This window comes from Ambystoma mexicanum, chromosome 5q (assembly GCF_040938575.1).
Source record: "Ambystoma mexicanum isolate Mex_15411 chromosome 5q, UKY_AmexF1_1, whole genome shotgun sequence".
Lineage (NCBI taxonomy): Eukaryota > Metazoa > Chordata > Amphibia > Caudata > Ambystomatidae > Ambystoma > Ambystoma mexicanum.
The window spans coordinates 1076780537-1076803158 of NC_090933.1; the positions used below are offsets into that span (position 1 = coordinate 1076780537).

Consider the following 22622-nt stretch of genomic DNA (forward strand, 5'->3'; position numbering starts at 1 on the left):
CTGTCGAGACTCGGGATAGCTAGTCTTTAGGTTGTAGCTCCCGAGCTTCTATCCAGGGCTACAACCAAAAGGCCCGGGGCTACAGCCCCTTCAGCACCCCCCTAGCAACGCCTCGATCTGCAGCGACCGCCAAAGCAGACTAAGTGACCGCTGCTGCTCCAGCGTTCTCTTCTGTGCGACAGGTAAGATCCATACTGGACAACTTCCTCCCTTGGACTGGTGTGCCTAACCAGTCTTAAAACCGGCTACAGTCCGAGCTATCCCAAAGTGCTGTGACCTTCCAAACCTGCAATACCCAAACATACTGGGACCTCTGGCACTGTGGCGGCATCATCTCATCAAGCGAAGCACGGTTCCGGCTGCAGTCGAGGATTGAGGTACAGAATAAAGTCTGCCTGGGGACAACCATTGCTGCTCTAAAGCCTGTGTCGAGCCTCCACAACCAAGTGCTGCGAAGATAGTCTGCTGGGCCTCCCTGTGACCGAGTCCGACTGTCTGCTCCCGCCAAGTGTTCCTCCCCCAGCCACCAAGGCCAGAGACCGAACCAGAGCTGCTGTTGTGTTCCTGTGGGGACCTACCAGTGACATTAGTGTCCTTAATCACAGATGATACTGTAACTCCTGGGTACGTACTTGGGCAGTTGTGTTGCTGTTCACTCCTCCTGAGTCACGTTGGGGTGGACGACCCAACAGTGTACTTCCGTGCCTAAGGACATTCGTCCTGGGGGCTGAAACCCTTCAGGTGGCCTATCTAGCACCCTGAACCCTTTGAATCAGATTCCATTAGTTACTTGTTACAACGACGCTTCTTCAGATCTTTGACAACTTTTGACAGTGTGTGTGTCTTCCTTTGTTCTGCTGTCCACGGGTCATCTGCCTGTTGAGACTCATTCACCAGATGGGGTTGGAATTCTTAAGTTTATGCCTACACAAAGCTATCCAACTTGCCAGTATTGCTGTTTAGTAATGGTGGTTGATGAATGATTTGTTAACCTTAAAGCAACTCTTTATACTTACCTGTTTATCATATAAAGGTCTACTAGTGAACCGAGTATTGCAACAGCAAATATCTAATGTAAATATCTAGCTATATGAACTATTTTTACTTACCTGAACTTTAGTGATTTTAACATTGTTCTAATTATATATATATATATATATACACACAACTACTGTGTGTAAGTGTTTCCTTGACTAGAAGTGTACTCAAGGTCTTTGTAATCAACTACAGCCCTCCTCCCTCCTAGAGCAAGCCTGGCTGCTCGACCATAGCTACCAACCCTTTTGGGTTGTTCAGGCCAAACATAAGAGTTGGAGCTCTATACATCTAAGAAGAGTCTTCTAAAGCCGTACCACAAGTGGAATTTAGTAAAACACCCAAACAGTTGTGTAGCAACTACTTTCACCAAGATTTTGACAATACAAAATGGGAGGTTCTTAGTGGGCCTGTAGTTGACCAGGTTGTCCGGATATAGGGGGTTTTTTTTGTTGACAGGAGGTGGTACGAGTCAATTTTTGAGGGTGTCCGGAAATGATCCTTTTGCAAGGGAGGCATAGATTATGCAGAGGAGCGCACTGAGCGCTGGACCCGTCAATTGTTTCATGACTGAGGCTGGAATGTGCCATGGGGTGTGGTGTGCCCAGTAGGGCAATTTTCTATTGCTGGCACATTGGCGGTTGACGAGTGGGGTCTGTCTTGTATTTGTATTTATTTTGCATTTATTTTATTTGTAATGCGCACCTTGCCCTAGGGCATCTGGGTGCATATTTTGAAAGCAGTGGTTATAGCAAAAAAACAGGTTACACGCATTTAAAACATTGCATCAGGAGAGAAAAAAAAGACAGGTCCTGCAGTATACAGTATGTAACAAAATACAAACGGAGCGCAGGTGAAAGGAGAATCAGATACAATATGGAGGGAAGATGCAGAGATACCGGAGCAGGTAGCACATTCCAGAAGGATGCCTGCATGAATTAGGGCGAGGTGGCCAAGGCATCCAGTTCATAGAGCCACAATTTAGTTTTATTTTTAACGCATGGATGGAGGGAACTTTTTCTGACAGTGTGGTTCTTCCTTAGTTCCCACGCGCGCCACACCACCAGTCCCCAACGCCCCCCCCCCCCCCCACAGGCCTAGTGCATGGACGTTCTGCAGGGTCCCCCCACAAGACCCAAGTCTCTGAGGTTATTCCTTAACAGAACTTTTATAGAGACTTGCCTTTGCATAGGAACAGGTATCCTGACCACTGCAGCATTAACAGCTAAAGTGACTGGCTTTACTGGAAACTTGAGAGGGGGGCCATCAGCTACCTTAAAAGGCATCAGATGAGCTCTGGCCAGCTCCTCTAAGTTTACCAAAGTGGAATCCACTACAGGCAGACTGGACCCGGTGTCCCTAATGACAGGGGTGTCCCCAACACACTATCCTTGAAATAATGCTTGGTATTGTCAGGGATGGAGGCACAAGCCTCAGCAACTCTAGGTTCCCAGGATAACTACAAATACCCATTCCACAAAGTAGGGAATATAAAGAGAAGGATGGCCCTGCAAGTATCTCTTCCTCTTTGTGGGAAAAGGCCTGATTAACAATGGACCCCCACAGACTTACCCTTGCATCTGGGGTCCTCCTTCACATGGCCACTTGCTCCACAAAACCCACTGGACCTTTTGTATGTAGGGTGGCTTAGAGTGTCCACAGTCATGCTTGGGATAGTTAGGCCCACTTGCCCTCCTATGCTGCTGCGACTTATTACCCTTATAAAACTTATTTGTGGGCCTTACAGCGTGAGGTTTTTCAGCACTCCCACTTGTTCCCCTCCTCAGGCTTACCTGAAGCATGCTTGTCCTTATGGGACACTATGGGAAACCCAAAGATCAGCAGCAATGGTCAGCTTCTTAGGACCCAACTCCTTAGTGTACAAATGCTGCTTATGCTCAGGGGAACAAGGAGGCAAACATATGTTCCAGCAGGACCAGGTTGATCATGCCTTCAAAAGTGGTTACTTTATGCTGCTCTACCGAGCCACTCAGGTTTTACAAGGAATCTGTGACAAAGACATCCAAGTATTATCTTTTTTCTTGTACTCTCTGAACCGCTTTTGGACAGGAGTTTTCCCAATCTTTAAGAGGAGAGTCCTTTCTGTCAGGTTTTGACATAGCCTCTTGTTGGGATTATTATGGTTAATGCCAATATGGATGAGTGCATCAATGCACCAGACTAAGTGAAGCGGATGACCAGATTAAATGGGCATCACCGTCCATCTCAGCTTTGAAATAAGTCCCGAGTGCTTTCGTGGAGCAATAAGACAGGATCAGGTATGAGGCGAGAGGTCATACCCAGATATTGAGCAACATGAACTTGAAAAATTGAAAACCAAAAAAAGAAAGACAAAAAAAAACAAGAAACTAGTGGTCCTTTGAAGGGGCTTGGTGGTTTCTACAACAACACAGCCTGGTGGCCACAGACTTCGGCCATCAACGCCTCCTATGCATCACACCAAGACGAAGGGAAGCTGGCAGAAAGTAGGAAAACTGCCCCAGGGCCCAGACTGTGGACGTGGCGGGGCAGTCAAGTGAACAGTACGCAGAGCCCGGACCAAGACTAAGTAAGCCATACCATTCTGGACAATCACGCAGCATGGATGGCTTCATTCCAGTTTTGCGGCACAGGCTTCAGACTTGGACATTCCACCAAGGGGTCCTCGCCCCATTCTGAACTTTGTTGTGGCGCATAAAGACTGAACCTTAATTGTAAAGCATCCGAGGTGAGGAATACTGTTGCATTGATAGTCATCCACGGCCTGATTTGCCTCCTCGCAATTCCTTCGATGAACCATTCTGGTAAACTCTCCACAGCACCCCAAAGGGGGATAGTGGAATAGGTGGGGAAAGGAGTCGTTCCATGTACCTCTCCCAACCACCTCCACATATGGGCTCCGTTAGCTGTGTATTGGGAGATAGTTGTTCAATCCCAAGGTTTTTATGTTTGGAATTTGGTTGGGCATACTCGGTTAGTTGAGGTTCACCTTAGGTATTGCGGCAGTGATGCGAATGGCACCAAAAGTGGTGAACTCATGGGAGGGGTTCCCAGGATAAGATGGCTACACTTACACGGATGACGCTCAATATCCAGGGGCTGGAGAACCCAACTAAAAGAAGGCGGATGCTGAACCATACGAGGGATTTGGAGGGGCAACATATTTCTACAAGAAACCGACCTGATCAAGGTCACCCCATCAGGGTAATCAGGGAGTGTCCATCCTAATCCCTAAACGGGACCGTATACACATTCAGAACATCGACACAGAAAGAGGGCAGATACGTCCTCCTGTGGGGACAGATCCACCAACACACCATCTGCATGCTAAATGTATACACGCCCACGGCAGACACACTCGTTTTTTACTCATGCATTCATGACTTGTTTGCGGCACATGGGGAGCCTGTCAATTTTAGGGGGGAGATTTCAATGTGGCCCTAAGCCCTACACTAGATTGACAGAGCAGGGCCAATAGCACGCCCACGGACCGAGAAGGCATGCCGTCCTTACTGCGCTGCTAGACGACTTTGGCCTGAAAGATGTGTGGAGATGCACGCACAGGGGACAAGGGAATTACACCTTCTCTCACCGGCACTACAGTTATTGGATGATCCCGTCAAATGCCCTGCACATGACAGACGAATGCACAATACTTCCCACAACTCTATTGGATCATGCCCCAGTACGCTTATGCATGACACTTCTTAATAAAAGATGCAGGGCCCAAAAGTGGCGGCTCAACTTGACAGCGCTGCGATAGCCAGACATCTAGGAACGATCTAGATACGTTCTGGCAAATCAACCCAACACCAGAATACACTGCACACGCCTGTTGGGGCACCTTTATATCGTTCATACGTGGTCAGTGCATCTCACTGTGGTCTCACAAACTTTGGGCTTAGGGCGCACGGGAAGGACAGATGAGCGCGGCGACCCTCGCCAACAAGAAACACAAACAAGCGCGTGACCCTCAGACCTATGCTCACTTACGCAAGTTGCAGGTGGAAAAGTATTATCCGTTCTTGTGCAGAAGTCCTTCATGAGCTGTACCCAGACATACTAATTGGAAGGGGACAGGCCACTGCATATTACGGCGCTCACCCTGAAACAATGGCAAAGTGAGCATCGCTTCAATCTGGGATGTCCATGGGACCTTTCTGACAGGTGATCGCATTAACTTGCACGTCAGGGAATATTATCAGGAGATGTACGCCGCTCCCGAACCCAACAAGAAATGGCAGTTACATCAATTCCTTTATTTTGTCCATCGCTCTGCCCAAGATCATTGGCCCCCAGGTAGATAATCTTAATGCCCTAATCACGGTGGCGAAGATAATACGCGCAATCCAGTCTCTCACCCCGGGGAAGACCTCTGGTCCAGACAGTCTTCCCATCGATTTCTATAAGGCAATGGTCAACACACGCGCACCCAGATTGGAATCAGTGTTTGGGGGGGGGGGGGGGAATAGGGCAGTTGAACACGGCCACCTGCCACACACGATGCTCACTGCCAATATTGTGGTGTTCTATAAAAATGGGCGAGACCCCGAAGAATGCAGTTCATACCACCTTATTTCTTTAATTAACTAGACGCCAAAATACTGGTGAAATGTCTAGCACACAGAATAGAGGGGACCCTCCTGTCTTTGGTCCATAAATATCAAACATGCTTCATTCGCAAAAGACATTTGAGTGACAACGTGCACATGCTACTGCATATCTTTGCGGGTCCTGACCCTTGATGCTGAAAAGGCTTTTGATGAAGTACAATGGGATTTCCTGTTCCTGGTCTTGGCAGAGATCAGCTTTCCACTGCGGTTTATAAAACGTATTCACCTGCTATATACAACCAGTCCGGTAGCGTCAGTGGTCACTAACGGCATTACCTCTGCTCCATTCACTCTCCATACCAGCACACGCCAAGGTTGCCCTCTCTCATCCCTGCTATACTCTCCATCTATAGAAGCATTGGTGATTAAATTAAGCACCGGTCCCGGGTGGACGTGTATAAGGCGGGGCTACGAGGTGAAAAACATTGGGTCTCCCTCTACACCGATTATCTACTTCTCTATGTCAGCAATTGCACCGCCATCCTACCACAAATCCGGTCCCTCCTACAAGACTTTTTCCCAAAAGCGGGCAACAATTGTGGTAAATCCAACATCTTACCTCCGAGGGTGGACATCCCCTGGGACTTGGGCAGAGTCGCCCCCTTTAGGCTTCAATCACATCATATCATGCATCTGGGGTAATTATTAGCGCCTCCCTGGGTGAGATCTGAGATCTAAAATTATCCCCAAGTTCTTCAGCAGGACTTGGAGAGGTGGGAATCTCTGGCTCTCTCCTTGATGCGTAGGAAACTCCTTTAAAATGAGCTCTCAACCGAAGCGGACTTATCGCGCCATGATGACGCCCGTCAGTCCTACGCCTAAAATGGTCAAAGACCTTGATGCATCTATCACTAAATTCATGTGAAGCGAAAAAAAAAAAGAAAAAAAAATAATCATAACGCCTGCAACTAAAAACGCTATATGCAGCAAAGAGGAGGGACTGGCATTGCCTTCCTGAAGAGGCCATTACCAGGCGGTGCAGGTCTGTTGGGTGAAGCGTTGGCTGGACCCAGACGATACGACAAGCTTGAAGGCAAAGGAACTCGCCATAATGGCCCCGCTCTCCTCCGTTGGAGACCATGGCGAGGCCACCGGCCAAACTACCCTCGCAGATCAAGGGGCATTCAATACTGGGGCGGACTTCAGTCCCTGCAGGGCATGTCCATAAAGGCGGCACTCTCTTGGATAAGCGCCTTGGTGTAAAGCGCTCTATAAATAAATCAAGTATACGAGTGATACTATCCTATGGGCTGAATCATAAGCTGCAACCCAGACAAGGCACGCCATGGCCACGGATTTGGGTAATGGACATTTGTGAGGGGGGTATCTAATGACGCTTCATGTGGCATGCCCGGCACTTCGTCTTGAGGCGGGAGATTGGCTTTGGTATCGAACGCTGAAAGCCGTGTTCAATACACATAGAATTGAGGCTACTCGCCAGGCCAGTACTTCGGCATGCGAGTTAGAAATGGAGTAAAGTCGGGCCACCTTCCCACATCTACAGGGGTTCCACACTATGTGCGTGACCAACAGCGTAGGTAGGAATCACACCCTAGCAACCACCTGGTCTAGCAATCTGGGGTGACAATAGATGCTGAGGATGTATGACTTTTTCACCAATCATCCAGGAGTCTACCTAAATTTGAAGAACAGGGAAATTCAATTTAAAATTATACAGCAACAGTATTACACCCCAGCCAAGATGTGCAGGATGGGTCTGACCCCTACACCGGCATGTTGGCAGTGAAGGGATCGGCACCATGGGTCATGTTTTGTGGTCTTGCTCTCGATGGACTCCAAATTGGCGAATTATACAGCGACAGGTTTCACGCATAGACAGCGTGAATCTCACAATGACTCCCAACACCATGCTGTTTGGGGCGGGAAGTGTTGACTGGCATAACAATGCACTCACGTGCAGGCTCATACAAATGATGCTGTTCACTGCATGTAAACATATAGTTCTTCATTGGAAAGCAGAAGCCCCACCCACCAAAACACTATGGATCAACTTGCTCTCCAAGATCTGTGTGTTGAACGCAATGCCCTTAAGCACCAATTCTAACCCTACACTAGCAGAGAGGATTTGAGAATTGCTGGACCCCTACATATAGCACAGTGGAGGCCCTGCGGTTGCGGACATTCACTAGAAAGGGCTGTGGGTTAGCCTCTTCTTTGATGATCTTACTACTTGCTATTGGCCGGGACAGGAGGTGAATGGCTGCGGGAAACAAGACGGTGGGGCGGGGGGGGTGCGAGAAGGATGTGTGGGGATTGTAAGGAAGGCATGGTATCAAACAGTAAGACAGACATGTGATGGGTGTTCATTGAACTTCAATTGGGTTTGTAAAACACCCATCTAAATCTAAAGATGGCAGCAAGCTACGACCATCAAATAATAACAGTCCTAGTGGTGTCTTGCCAAAAGGACCTATACTAATAAACCTATTGCCAATCCTTACCTCTAATTACAAATAGTGTGGGAAACAAGGTTATGCAAAAGAAACGTGTCCAAGAAATTCTATGTCAGGATATTCTGGCCGTTGGTTTCCCTACCCCACGTTTTCACCACGGGGCAAGGCGGTACACTCGAGCTTAGCACAGTCTCTGGCTTCTCTAGCACGATAACCTTCAACATCATGGCCATGTCCCTATGCCATTCAAAGTCTCTTTCTCAAAGGCCCGGATGCAATACGATAAACATCAAAGTTCCTTTCTTCAGAGGATTTCACACGTACAAATTCACAGGTGATTTTCGCTTCACCACGGGTCCCCCTCCGCCGGGTTCAGACCCACTTTAATACAAAACTTTCAAATGACCTCCCTCTGCCGGTCTCAGACCAACTTTATCAACTTTGCCACAAACTTTCTTTATAGTATCAACATCGCAGACGTTTGATTGGAATGGAGGAAAGAATACGACCAAGATAAGAAAACCCAGTTCCAGAGACATATCCGATCCTATAAGAAGGAAAATCAAAAAGGCAAAGAAAAGGCATTATAATGACAATCACCAATGCCACCAACACACAAAAAGGAATGTTCAACATCATAAACGAAATGAGAAACCCACCAGACTCCGACAAAACTCCAATACCCTCACAGAAACTATGCAAAATTTGGCAGACCATTTCATAAACAAAATCAACAACATCCGACCGACAAATCAAACAAAACAGACCAACCAACCCTAAGACTAAACCAACTGGACCCGACAAGGAGCCACGGAACAAACTCCAAACCATTTCCCGGAAATATCAGTAGAGACATTCGTCAAGCTGGTAAAGCACAGCAAGAAAGCAGGATCACCAATGGATCCCTGCCCCCCGACATCTAGAAATCAATCCTTGCACAAGGAGAGCCATAAGAATATTACAGTAGCCTTTTGAATCTGTCACTCACAACAGGGACTGTACCACGATCCTTCAAATAAGCATATATTAAGCCACTTTAAAAAAAACAGGTGGCAGCGTGGAAGACCTCTCCAACTACAGACAGATTTCAAACATCCCCTACACGGCTAAACTCCTAAAAACAAATGTATACAAATTAACCCAAAAACATGTAGAAAAACACCAGCTGCTAGACCAAGCACAAGTCGGCTTCAGACCTGCAAGATGAACAGAATCGGCACTACTATCCATATGGGACAACCTAAAAACAAACGCAGACTCCAACACAACCTCGGCCCCGATTCTGCTCGACCCCTCGGCAGATTTCGACAGTAAGCCATGACACCCTAATCAAAAGATTAGAAGATATAGATATAACAGACATGGCACTACTCTGGATTACAGGCATGTAAACTCAGTCCCAACAGAGACGGAACAGATGAATCTTGTTATCAATTTATCAGATCATCCAATAGATCCTACACTATCTGCAGCACTCAATAAAGGACTTACATTTAGACCAACAAACAGAGCAGAATATTTCCACACACAAGTGGATCTATATACATTTTGTAGGAGACTGAAACATCACTCAAACCAAAGGTTTCTTACAAGTGCCATATCAGTTCTCACGGTAGAAATTGTAGAAAGTACAGTCAATTTGTTGAACCTCAATGAGGAAGAAGTCTATACAACCGAGAAATTCTTGGAGGAACAAGCTATAAATCCATTCCAAACAGAGGAAACCAAGATCAGTAAGGATCTCAGACAAAATTACCTCAAAATCAAAATAAGTGAAATTAAACCATAACCGATCCCTCAAAGAAAAACAAGCAATTGAAGATCTAGCAAGTAACAAAAATATAGTAACTAAAATGGCTGATAAAGGGGGAAATATTGTACTTCTGAAAAGAGTGGAATACGTGAAAGAAGGGAAAATACATCTGAATGACAAAAACTGCTATCAAGAATTACACAACAACCCATTACCTGATTTATGCCAATGGCACATAATGAGCACATATTGGTGTGAAATAGGTTTATTAACTGATGAGGAATTTGCCTATATGGTCATCACACAACCAGTGATGTCCATAATATACTTTCTACCGAAAGTTCACAAGGAATACGACACATTCCCACTGTGTCGCCCTATCATCAATTGGATAGGCTTCCTTACAGAAAGTATCCCTTACAGAAAGGATATCTCAACGTATTGATCTACACTTGCAACCATTAACAGGAAGTGCATCGTACCCAAGGGATACGAAACATGTTGGTTAACAATAGGAAAATCTGGAAAGAGAAATACTAAGGGCAGAGATCATTCCAAGGAGCCTTCTAATTACTGACAAACGGAAACAAAATCAATAAACCTACCAAACCAAACTTCATTACCACATACAGTAGTGATTCATACATCACGAAGGAAATGCTAAAAAAAACATTGGACTAGCCTACATACAGATGACACAATTAATAAAGACATAGAAGAAAATCCAACTATCATCTTCGGAAAGCCCCAACACTGAAACAACAAGTCAGTTCAAGCTACTTCAGAACTTAACCTGCAAACAACCCAAGTAGGTTCATGAACATGCCGGCACCAACTGGAACATTTAAATGTGGAAATTGCAAGATCTGTCTACAGATTCTATATGGAGTAAAACAAAAGACTCTACTCAATGCAAAAACTAAACAAATCAGTTCATCAATTGTAACAGCAAATATGTAACCTACGGTATCATTTGTGCCTGCAACAAAATGTATATAGGGAGCATTATAAAGGGCACTGAAAATACGACTAATGGAACATCTACGAGCGATTAAAAATGGAGACCCAAAATATCCATTGGCCATACATTTCTGCACAGAACACCAACTCACCCAGATGAATGACATCAAGTTTTTGAGGCTCGAGAAAGTAAAATCCCCAGAAAGTGGAGGGAATAGAGAGCGCCTCTTGCGCAAAAGGCAAGCAAAATGGATCTGCATTATGGACACATGCCAATCCGGCTTAAGTTCGGAACATGAGATGGCCTACTGGTTATGAACTCACATGGTAGACCATACAGCATGAATGATGTCATATTGAATGGGTTACTATGTCTGACTAATAAGTGTCATCTTTGGTTTATGGTTATACTATTGTAATTCTAAACCTTGAAATGTGAATGCCAAAGTCATCACTGTACAATACATATGGTTGAGTACACAAATCAAATAGTAGAATGTGTGTTTAGATGAGCTATTTACTGTTAACATTCCTTCTTTACTTTTCCTTTCTCAACTTTCAGAATTCTTTCAAAATGTTCTTTGCCTCAAGTGACTAACACCACAATTTCCATGAACTCTCAATATAATCTGTAAATAATCTGCAATAATTAACTCCTAGATCTACCCCTCCCTATCTAAACCCAACATGGTTCATACTTTAACAATAATACCAATTCTAGAGGAATCTATGTGATAATACAGCATCCAAAATGGCTGTGTGAAGTTTTTTTAACGTCATCACAGTAACGCACATGATGTCATAACGTCGGCACCCTAAAAACGTAAGTAAATGATCCCAAAAACACAACGTGGATCGGGGCATTGTGAGGACAATCGGATCTCTCTTCCCCATACTAAAAACAAAATAAGGTAGGAAAGTACATCTCATGAATAGTGATAAGTTAACTACTTGTTACCATATCAGTCTAGACCACACAAATTTAACTGAAGTCAGGAAATAACAATTTCAAACAGTAGATTAAGGAAGTCTGCATTAATAGTATGCAAAAAAAAACCTAACATCAGAATAATGACTAAACGTATGAAAACATTTGACAATTTGTGTCCCTCTATTGCAATTGGATCAAAGATTAGGGGACAAATAGAAACGAACAGGCAATGGTCCATATCCATGTGCACATATGTTCAACCTGGTGCAGTTTGCTAGGATAAAAGTCACAGACTGAATATGACTTATATTCAACTTATTTCAATAGGCAATAAAATATAGAAGACATACTTGAACGAAAATGGGAAAGAATTAAGGACAATTGCTGAACTTCAAAGAAAATAGCTATTTAGGGCGAGTACCCCTAAACAGATAAAAACCTATACAAACAAACTTTTCCTTTAATCTTTTCCTAAGACTTTTTATTGTTACGTTGATGTCCATCATCTTTCATTTCAGTATCTCTCCTCTGAACCATAGGGACTACTATGGGGAAAACACGTGTTGAGAGAATGAATAAGTGTATGAAACCAATACATTGATAATTGAAGTGGATTGTATGAAATGTAATACAATACAACTGAAGATAAAATTGAGAAAGACAACTCAAGACAAGCAATTGTATGACAAAAAATACAAATGGATACTTTGAGCAAACAAAATAAATACAAGTTCTGTAGCCAAAAGGTAGCCCTCATGATAAAACTGGCACATGGCAAAGAGCCCTACCTGAAAGGGGGGGGCGGCATTTGAGACGTAGAGATCAATACTATAAAGAGCTTTGGACCAAGTCAGCAAGCACTAGTACTGGGAGTCCCTGTAAAGTCATACAGAGTTAGAGCCCTTTAAATAACAACCAATAATCAGTCAGCAGTTTTATGCTACAGCCAATCATACCTGTAATACTTAGAAAATGGGGACTGTGGTGAATTGTGGAAATTCGTCCCCCCCCCCCCCCCCCCAAGGGGGAGCCCCTCCTTGTGAGGCTAGGGAGGTGAGCCCGCTCTGCAACACGCTCCCTAGCGGTCTAGGCAAGTGGGATCTCACCAGGAGAGATTCCCCCCCCCGCCCCCTTTCCAGTCCCCCTTTGGGGACATGGACTCTCGTTCCTGTGAGGAACTCTCTCAAGAATATACCAATGCTATCTCTTGAAACATATCCTATAAAAATTCCTGTGAAGAGAATAGCAGTATGTGCTACTGTAAACCAAAAACTGTAAATATTCGTTTAACTAAGAAAATCCCATTTACTGAGACGAGAAAGAAGAACTGTGGAAAGAAGAGAAGCCATGGGAAAAAGAGAGAAAGGAATACAAAGCTATGCCGGGGAAAACCCATGGCTGCGTGTAACGCTCACCTGATTCCCGCAGAGGCGCCAGTCTTGACTGGGTGAATGCCGTATCTTCAAAGGTGATGTGTAACACACAGTTGGCTCTTTGGGCTGGACCTCTGTGCACTGTATGTCTGACTCGAAGAGTAAGATGTCTGCAGATAGAAAATATGGGATTAATGAACTGGGGTTATTGGGTGCCTCTCTCCTCTTCCCTTTCTCTTCTCCTGTAGAACCCCAAAGGTTAACGCCCTCACCTTAGGTAAGTGAACGCCGAGCTCTCCATCTGCCTCGGGGCAGGGTGCAGTAACCAGTTTCTTCACTGGATAAGGGTGCAGGCCTCTTGACCTCAGAGGACTGCTGTCCGTCGTTAACTGCACGAACTGTAAGTTCTGGGCACTTCAAATGTCTTAAAAGTCTTTTGTAATGCTATCTCTTGTTTTGCAGGGTTCCGGCGATGGCGGATGGCGGGCTGATGAGAGTTGAGGATCTAACCCGCGTGAGGAATAGAAGCGCCTGGAAGCATGTAAGTAAGCGCTTGTAGCCTGCTTCACGATGTGCACTAACTGTCCCTTTTATCTTGCAGGTACAAGTTCGGAGCTTTAGAGAAGCTGAAGAGTGCTGGAATACCCACTGGATTCGGCGTGGGAAGGAGTAATGGCACGTGAGTAATAAAGTTGCCCAATGTCTTTAAACGCACCTTCTTTTGTCTTTCAGGTGCGGGATGCAGCGCCGAAGGCCTCCGGAGCGTGCGAAGAGCTGGTAAGCTTTTGTCTTTCAGATGCCGGAATGCAGTGTGAAGACCTCCGGAGCATGCGAAGAGTAGGTAAGCCTTTGTCTTTCAGATGCCGGAATGCAGCGCGAGGCGTTGGTGACAGCCGATGGGCCAGGTAAGAGATGCACTGCCACTGAAGACCGTAGTGCTAACCTGTTCTTTCTTTGTCTTTACAGGTGCTGCTGAAGACTGAATTCCAGGATGGTAAGCCTTTGTTCCCTTTGGCCCAGGATCAGAAGCAGAAGACACGATGAGCGTTCTGCTGCAGAGAATGCAGAATAACGCAAAGCAAGATTCATCCATCGGGTGTGGTTTAAATAGCCTCCTGTAGTGCTTAGGTGTCTCCTTCCACAGCCACGCCTAGGGAAGAAAAGAGTTCCTGCTTTCCAGAAGAGTTCCAGTGTTCTGAACCTAGGGAGTGGCTCCTGCCCCACCCAACAGGAAAAGTAGTCCCAAACAGAAGAGGATCAGGGGTTCAACTGGCAGGTAAGTAAGCAGCATGGTCTGCTGCAGGTAAGTCCACCCAAGCATTATGAGCCCGGCGCTTCCAGCACTGGGACTGGGCATCTTTATGAGCCTGGTGCCACTGGCGCCAGGACAGGGTCCAAAAGGTCCCAATTGGGACTGGCTGGCACTCGGAACCGGGGTTATGGGTCTGCTTCCAAGGGAGTCGGGCAAGTCCTGATCTTTTGGAAGCAGAGATCATGACACTGCGTAGCATATAAAAAGGGGGAGGAGCCTGGAGAATAAAAGTCTGCGAGTTACGAAGCAGCTCGCACGCCGACAATCGAGCAGAGGCTGGACACTCCACGTCCTGAAATGGAGAGACCAGGAACCAGAGGGAGAAATGCAGCATCTCAGAACTACAAGAAGAGACGTGAAGTGAGGCACACCGCGTCCTAACAGCTGGGAAAATAATAAGATGGAGAGTGGTAGCGCGCCCACAAAGAGCGTTTGGTGCAACAGGAGTCCTGGAAACACTGCTGATACCGCTTTACCGATACGGAACAAGCCGCTAACTGAAAGACCAGAGTGCCTACAGCTACAGCAACACAGAGAAATAGATGTAAAGGAAACAGCAGAAGCCAACTTGACAAACCAAAGCGATGACCAGAAAGAATTGAGATCCCAATGACGTTATTCCTATCCGCTAAAAAGGGAACAGGCAAGACAGGAAACCCGGGAGGGGGGAATGAAGAAAAGTTATTGGATGCTCATAATCGTTGCAGTGAGGGACAAGAGTAGATCATATTGATGTCTAGAAAAGTGAATGAGAATCAATGGGTTACTTCTATAGAGCAAAACCCTTCACCATCGGCATCAGGGCGCTAAAAGAAACCACAGGGAGACTGAAGGAATTTAAACAAATAGGTCTTTAGAAGCCATTTAAACTGAGTAAAATCCTGGATTCTAAACAAAGGGGGCAGAAGGGAATTCCACAGCTTCGGGCACGCTACTGAAAAAGCCCATCCTCACATTCTAATCGATAGCGTGGAACAGTGAAAAGAGAAAGTGAGGCCGATCGCAAGGATCTGCCGGGGCAAAAGGCATTAGTTTGTCCTGCAGAAACGTACAACCTCTGCCCTGCAAAATCAGATGATTGAGGAATAAGGACAATTGTATGCCGTCCACAACAGGCAACCAATACAGTTGCCATCCGGCACAAGAAACCAGCCTGCCATAAGGAATACCTGTAACTAGCCGAACTGCTGCATTTTGAAGCACCTACAACTGATTAAGTACATAAGCTGGCTGAGCCAGTAGCATGGCATTACAGTAATCAGGGCAGCCGTTCAATAAGGCGGCAACGACATGGGCATGCATCAGGAATAGAAGGCAGAATTTTCCTCAATTTTTCTCAACTTGAAAAAAAACGGTACTACAAATGGCACCTACTTGGGTGTCCATAGACAAAGTGGACATTTTCGCCCCCAGATCTTTCACGGTCTTAGCAAGTGTAGGTAAAGTGCCAAGCTCCGATGGCCAGTGCTCCAGTGTCGAGCACAAAGGGAAAAGAAGGAGCCACCACTAGCTCCTCAGTTTTTTCCCCCATTCAGTTTCAAACAGTTTAGGCTCATCCAACTTCTCACTGCATCGAGGCAAGTTTTTAGGCGAGCAGCAGTAGCAGCATGTTCCAGGTCTAATCTGAAAAGAATGTGCGCATCATCGGCATAACAGAAGAAATGAAAATCAAAAGATCGAATAAGACGAAGGGTTGAACAAAACATTAAAAAGAAGTGGGGAAATGCTGAGCCTGAGGAACCCCACAGGTGACTGCCACAGGCGATGATCTAAAAGGAGTTAAAGAGACAGTTTGTTTCTTTGACTCAAGAAAGGAGACAAACCAATCAAAAACACTGCCACAAATGCCGATGTTTTGCAATCTGGACAAGAAGATTGAATGGTCACTAGGGTGGAAAGTGGCGGACAGGTCCAATAAGATCAGGCCTGCCACACCGCCCTCCATCCCTAATCCTGACTAGCTCGTCTATCACAGAGTCTAACACAGACACTGTGCCCATATGACGATGGAAACAGACTTGAGCGGAGTCCAGTAAGCCGAGATTTGACAGACTAACATTTTGATAATGAAGGGGAGCAATGATATTGGGCGATAAATTGACAACACGTCTGCATCCAGACTCGGCTTCTTTAGCAATGGAAAGACCTACACAAGCTCTAAAACAGCAGTTATGAATCCATGAAGAAGAGAGAGTTTAGAGCTTCAGTGAAGACCTCTTCCATCTCCCTTCACCATCACCTTAAACTGATAACGGGAATGTCATCCATGGGAGATGTCGAATTTAGATTTTCAGCTGCCTTTATGATATCTTGTGAGTTAATGTGATGAAAAGAATCAACCCCAACAAAGCTGGGGGCATTTTCTAAATCCGGCCACAATGGAAATGGAGTAGTGGTAGAAGGAAAATAAAAAAGGAGGAGCCCTCTACCTTACCTCTAATGATCTCAAATCGTTTTCACTGCAGGTGAGGTGGAACTACTGGGCCTCCGTTTGATCCCATCTCGCCGTCTGATGCCCCCACACCACAGCCTTGCACCCACTTTCTCCCTGCTCTTCCCTCCTCCCACCTCCCAGCCCGCCCCTGGCTCGCGATTGGCCAGTCCGCCCTCTTAAGTGACCTTCCCAGGGCAGCCCTCTGCCCGTGCAGCCCTCGCGGCTAAGGGCCCCAAGGCAAAGGGCAGCTCCAAATACAAATTAAAAAAAAAGATGTGTCTGCAGGTGTCCGCAGGGGAAGCCAATGAAGCAAACAGTCAACAGACACCAACAAAAACTAAGTGTAGCATGGGTGGGGCGTAGAGCAATTACTCTACTACAGAAAGCCGCCGTCACTCTACCTTACCTTTCCATAATGTAGACTACCGTAGACTTACACCATTCATACTTAGAGAGATTTGTTACCACCAGCCCAAAACTATTCATGGCTGGACTGTAAATGTTGCCTTGCATTTACATACTAACATACATTGTTAGCATGTGCCACACCTAGATGCAATTCTTAACCTTGGGATGTGCCTCACCTAAACGGAATCGTGAATGGTAGCATGTGCCTCACTTAGTTGGAATTGTGAGTGATGGCATGTGCCACACTTAGATGAACCCGTGAACATTGCCTTGGATCGCATCTAGATAGAAATAGGATTGTTACATGTCCTACACTTAGATGGAATTGTGAAAGCATATGCCACACTTAGTTGAAAACATGTGTGTCTGTGTACCCTGCTTTCCTGTTCCCCATGCTGTTGCTGTATACCCGTATGCCCCTCATGTCGCAATGTCCCCTGCCATCCTGTTCACGTGCCTGGTCTTGGGCGCTTTAAAGAGAACCATCAGATTACATCACTATGCTTACGTTCTACTATACACCATCACTCAACTAGAACACAGCTATACCCCCGATTAATTCGGCCTAGCTGTTCACATACGAATACTACCCCATGAACACCTCATCACCCTAATAAAATGCAGCTAGCCGAGTACATTCCGGCTAAGTCGCTCACATATGCGTTCTTCAGGCCTAATGCAGCCAAAGCCCAGTCTGGGTGTCCACCCACCAGACTGCACACATCCAACTGATATCTCCAGCAACACACTTAACGCTAGGATTCAGCTACCACCCGGCAATTGTCATCAGCTGCACCCACGCACACTACGACACTTTCTCTCTCTACTGACCAGAGCTACGGTTCCCGAGGGCATGCAACCTACCAGCGCTTTGAGGTCATACCAATGATATATAGAGCACTATATAAATGCCAAGTAACATAACACAAACTGATCAGTTAGATCGTTACACAATGATTGAGCAGCAGAGAAGGTTGTAGCCACTTTAGGAATCAGAAGGTCCTTCATAGTCTGGGATAATGGTTTAGAGGTGTTAGCGCCAGCTAAATGGCTTGCCCAAAGGAAGTCATTTAGCAGATTTTATAGCTGAGGGATAGGTGGCTGGTTCTAATTTATAGATGGATTTAAGTTCCGAGACATATTTTGAACACCATTTACGTTCCGATTTCCAGGCCTTACCCCGCAGCATACGCAATTCAGGAGTAAACCAGGAAGCAGAAGGACGGCCAGGTTTCCTTACAAGTTTCAGCGGTGCTAGAATGTCTGCTGCGGTGAAGCAAGCTGTAACAAGCTGTACCAACAACAATGGTGAAGGTGATAGGCAATTTTATAAAGTCAGGTAATCCGTAGTCGCATGATGTGAAAGCTCCAAGGGGGCTACCTGAAGCCAGCTTCTCTGCAGTTGTTTTCGACTGTGTCACAATCTTTTTGATGCCAGAGAATCATAATTGGAATGTTCATACTCGTACCAGTAAAGGAGAAGAGTATTTTACATTGATATCTAGACAAGTGAATGAGAATCGTTACTGGAACACTCATACTCATCCCAGTGAGAATGAGGAAAATATTACGTTAATACCCAGAAGAGGGAATGAGAATCAATATTGTTGAATGTAAAGTTAGACGCATTTATACAGCGCAACAACCACCAACATGGGCATCTTTGCACTAAAACTGAAGAGGCGGAAGAAACCTAAAACAAAGATGAATTAAAAACAGAAATGTTTTCAACATCTGACGAAAAGATAGAGAATGTTCCCTAGCAAGAAGCAACAAAGGTAACCTATTCCATAAAGAAGCAGCTGCAACAAAAAAAGAACGGCCACCAGGTCTTGCACGGTTAAACCTAGGAACAGTGCCTCAGAAGAGCGCAGAGACTGAGATCGAGTTTAATGGCAAAATTTGGCTTGTAATTATTCTGGAATGTTCATACTCTGATCAATCAGGAAACAATAAATAAAGCAGAGAGGCCAAGAACCAAAGAAAGTATCAAAGGATAGGCTTGTCCACATTGGACAACCATAACAGGGATCAAGAGAAACAGGGTTGTTGATAAAGAAGGTCGTAAGGAAAAGAAGACAAAAACGGAATTCTGTAACCAAAGAGAAGCGTGAGGAAAGCCCATGAGAGTACTGAATGAACTGTGTGAATTGATAAAAAAATTGTCTCCAGAAACTATTTGGAGGATAACCTATTGAACTCAAGCTCACAAGAAGAAAATATAACAGGGGAAGGGAGTCATTCACCTGTCCTTAGTTATTATATTAGTAGTACGGTCAGATAGAGTTAGTTTGGATGGTGGAGAGATAACTTTTTAAGACTTTCACTGACAACCGACGAGCACCGTACCTAGTTTTGTTAGGTAGAGATGCCTTATAGTATAGGGAAATGAAGGCATGTCCCAGTTTTCTTTAATAAAGAAACCCGAGTCCGATTCCTTCTGATTCGCCACAGGACGCATGAATCATCTCACTTTTGTAATGAAGGCCAAAAAGCGGACAGGTCCCTGCATCTTGTGTCTGATAAACCTAACTCGCATCGTTTCATTTGTTGAGTGAATACGAATGTTAATATTGTTCGACAAAGTGTGCTTTTGTGACAGCTCTTGTATAAAAAATAGAAAATACTAACAATGTGTTCTATATTCATGCTGATTATTGCCAACTGTAAGGGGTAACTGAACATGGCCTAAGAAGTCTAGCGTTGGAGGATATGACAACCAAGACAAACATTGCCCAGACGTCCCACCTTGAAGCGTGGTCTATTAATTCTTATTCAGGGACTGTGCAAACAGTTAACGCCCATACCTTTCTAACCAGAGAAAACTATATTTCCTGTCCCAATGTTGCACTCTCCCGGCCCACCTCTGCTGAGCTCCCATGCTGCTCTTAGGTAAGCACCCATAGCAGGACAGCAATGAGGGACAGAGACATTTTGCTTAAAATATAAGTTAGGGTGCCTTACCATTCAACCGAGAAGATATAGTCAAGCCATTAGCTTTGGAACAAGGAGCCCAGTGCTCACATGACAAATAAATGAAGCTGCATGCCTTGAGTGCGACGCTTTTCTGCTCGATATGATCGACCAAACTCTGGAATATGGAAAGAGGAGCATAAATAATTCACATGAAAACAAAGGATTCAAAACAAGTACAGGCGGCAAGGACTGCTCTTGAACACAATCAGTTTAGCTACAAGGCAAAAGAAAAGTGAAATACACAAACAAGTAGGTTTTCAAAAGTCACGCCTTGAAAATAAACCACTACAGATGTGAAATAAACAAAATGAAAATGTGCCATCAGTGTAGCGCTGCATTTTAGGCATCCGCAGTGCGCTCTGTGTACAAATAGACCCAATTGAATGATATTTCATAGTCTTGCACTCTAAGAAATCCCCATTCCGGATGTCAAAGATCTTTTTCAACAGCATAACATAAATCATAGAACAAGTATTTGTAGAGCGTACATTCATTCCTACTTGGCATTTTATAAATATAGACATAACAATACTGTAACTAAACTCAACGGACTACGGTTATACAGGAGTAGATGGGTGAATGGTGGATAAAACCCCTACACATAGCTAGCCAGGCAAGTCACTGCATCAGTGCTCAGGTATAGAGAAAATATTGTTTAAAAAAAAAGGTAAAGAGTAGGGTCTTAAAACCATGCCATGAGGCAGAACCACTGTTCGATACAGTCCTGCAGCAATGATCCACTTGAATGGGCCCAAGAACAGGCAGGCAATGATTGAGTTGGTGTCTGAAAGCGGTCGAGGCTCAGCAATGCGGTTCGACAGCAAGTGATTGGCTAGACGACGGCAGGAATGCAGAGAGGCGATAGGATAGTTAAGTCAGCGACATGAGGGGTCGAAAAAAAGCGGTGTCAAAAGGCACCTCTGGGGGGCCTACAGTGGCACGAAGATCATTTAAAAAGGGATCAAGTCGACTCAAAAGCCGTTTCTGGAAGCAAAGACCTTAGTGCTATTCATTGGCTACTTGGCTGCTGAGAGGCCCTGTCGAGGGTCTGTAGGAATAAGGGGGAAGTCCTTTTCTTGTCTGTCCAAACCAGGACATACGACCTAGAGAGCACTGTGACCATCAGTGAGGAGGAACCTGGTTACTGGTGTTCACGGAGCAGGGAGGCCATGACAAAACAGCAATTCACCCCAAGGGGTTCTCTAGGATGGGCGATGGAAGGGTCTTGTGCTCTCCTTGGAGCCTTTATCTTCACGTCTATGGCTGAGACCTTTAGGCAAACTGTAGCCCAATAAAGTTCCAGGTTAAACCTTGTTTTTCTGATGTCTAATTCAAGTTAAAGGAATGGAACTTACAACCCTTATATGCTCAATTTGCCACATCAAATTGGTCCATTGCAAGACTTCTGTAATGGGCCAATACAGGCTGCTGTGGCAAGAGTATTTTCCTGGAGCTGTCAGTCCAAGAATGCGTTCAATGCTGGAAGTGAGGAGGCTCAAGAAGTGAAAATGGCTTAAGAGATTCTAGGATGGTAGGACCCCTCTTCAGATTGCTCTCATCTCCTTAGCTTGTTTTGGAACTTGGGTTCCAGCAGGCTGTTAGCAGGAATGCATATGCTACGGTAACTGGCAAGACAGCCACAGTAGAGATAGATACAGATGTGCACTATACTTTTCGGCAAACAGCAGTATGAAAGTGAGGTCCAATTAAGGATTCTCCCTATTGAAGACAGAATTACCAGCACCTTTTTTCTTTAAAATATAAAAGTCAATTTTCAGGCTAGTATGCCCTTGCAGATCAATGCTGGAATGATAAATTAAGGATTTGTGCTTGTGAACAGCTCAAACACATATCCCTGTAAAGGGTGTATTATTCCCCAGAACCACAAGTCCTGCAAATATCAAGAAGAATGCCAATTATTGGGTCTCCTTTTTATTTTGGCATATTCAATGGGCACGATCAGACAGCAGGAATTCAAAACAACAGAGGTACTGGAATAAAATGGTTCAGACAATGGTAAACTAACACCCCAAGTGATTATTCATAAATAATTCACGAAGACCTTTGAGAATATTTTATTAGTCAAATTTAAGAGCTTAACTGACCAAAGGTCCATCTAATGTGCACTCTATTCGGTTAAAAGGAAAATAAACAAATATCCCTTCAGAAAATGAACCTGGGCAAAAGTCATTCATCACAATCTGGTTAAATAGACTTGCAGACCTGGGAACTAATTCCCCATGAAATATATTACTAATTGGTTCCAAACTTTGACTTGCCATTGGCTTTCCTATTAGACGAGGTATTTAAGCAATCCGTATTCATCTTCAATAACCGTTTCTAAAAAGATGTAACCTTCACATCTAGCTATGAAGTACTATTCCCCACACAATTTAAGATCCTATCCTGCGGA

At 45.0% G+C, this 22622-nt stretch overlaps 1 protein-coding gene across 5 annotated transcripts in view; it reads right to left on the reverse strand.

Annotated features, from left to right (window-relative positions):
- The window catches only part of ZHX1 (zinc fingers and homeoboxes 1), a 198945-nt gene that overhangs the window by 172889 nt on the left and 3434 nt on the right, over positions 1 to 22622 (reverse strand). For all 5 annotated transcript variants that reach the window (XM_069621579.1, XM_069621578.1, XM_069621580.1 and 2 more), the window contains exon 2: positions 20198 to 20324. The gene's annotated coding sequence lies outside the window, so the exon portion shown is untranslated. The remainder of the gene's footprint in view (positions 1 to 20197; positions 20325 to 22622) is intronic.